We start from the raw sequence: 663 nt of genomic DNA, 5'->3' as shown, positions 1-663 counted from the left end.
CACTCCCCACCCCAGGCCTTCACCACACTATTGTCTGTGTCCATGGGCTATGTATATATGCATATAAGTTCCTGGTTAATCTTTCCCCACCCCACACCACCCTTCCCTCTATAATTCACCAGTCTGTTCTATGGTTCTATGTCTCTGGATCTATTTTGTTCATTAGATCCCACATATGAGTGGAATCATGTGACATTGGTCTTTCTCTGACTGGCTTATTTCACTCAGCATAACACTCTCCAGGTCCCTCCATGTAGAAATATATTTAAATGGCCTTTAGAGTGGGTACATTAAACCAAAATTATGTCTTCACAAGTTCAAGAGGATATAGGTAGCATACCTACTTTCTGGTCTCAACTCTCTTTTAATAAGCTTTTTATTGATTTTAGAGAGAGAGAGGCAAGGAGAGGAAAGAGGGACGGAGGGAGGGAGGATAAAACAGAAGGAGGACGAGTGGCAGAGAAACATTGATGTGAGAGAGAAACTTGGATTGGTTGCCTCCTGTGCCCTGATGGGGGGTCGGCTGGAGACCTTCCCAAGCGGGGACAGCGCTCTGAGCCTCCCCCCCCCTCCCGCCGCCCCCCCGCCCCAGGGCTGCTCTTCACTCCAGGGCTGGCTATGGAGCCTGCGGCTCTGCATCAGGCAGCTCCCTCCTTTCAGTGT

The sequence above is a fragment of the Myotis davidii genome, unplaced genomic scaffold, assembly GCF_000327345.1.
Source record: "Myotis davidii unplaced genomic scaffold, ASM32734v1 scaffold203, whole genome shotgun sequence".
Lineage (NCBI taxonomy): Eukaryota > Metazoa > Chordata > Mammalia > Chiroptera > Vespertilionidae > Myotis > Myotis davidii.
Note: the sequence above shows the minus strand (reverse complement) of the source record.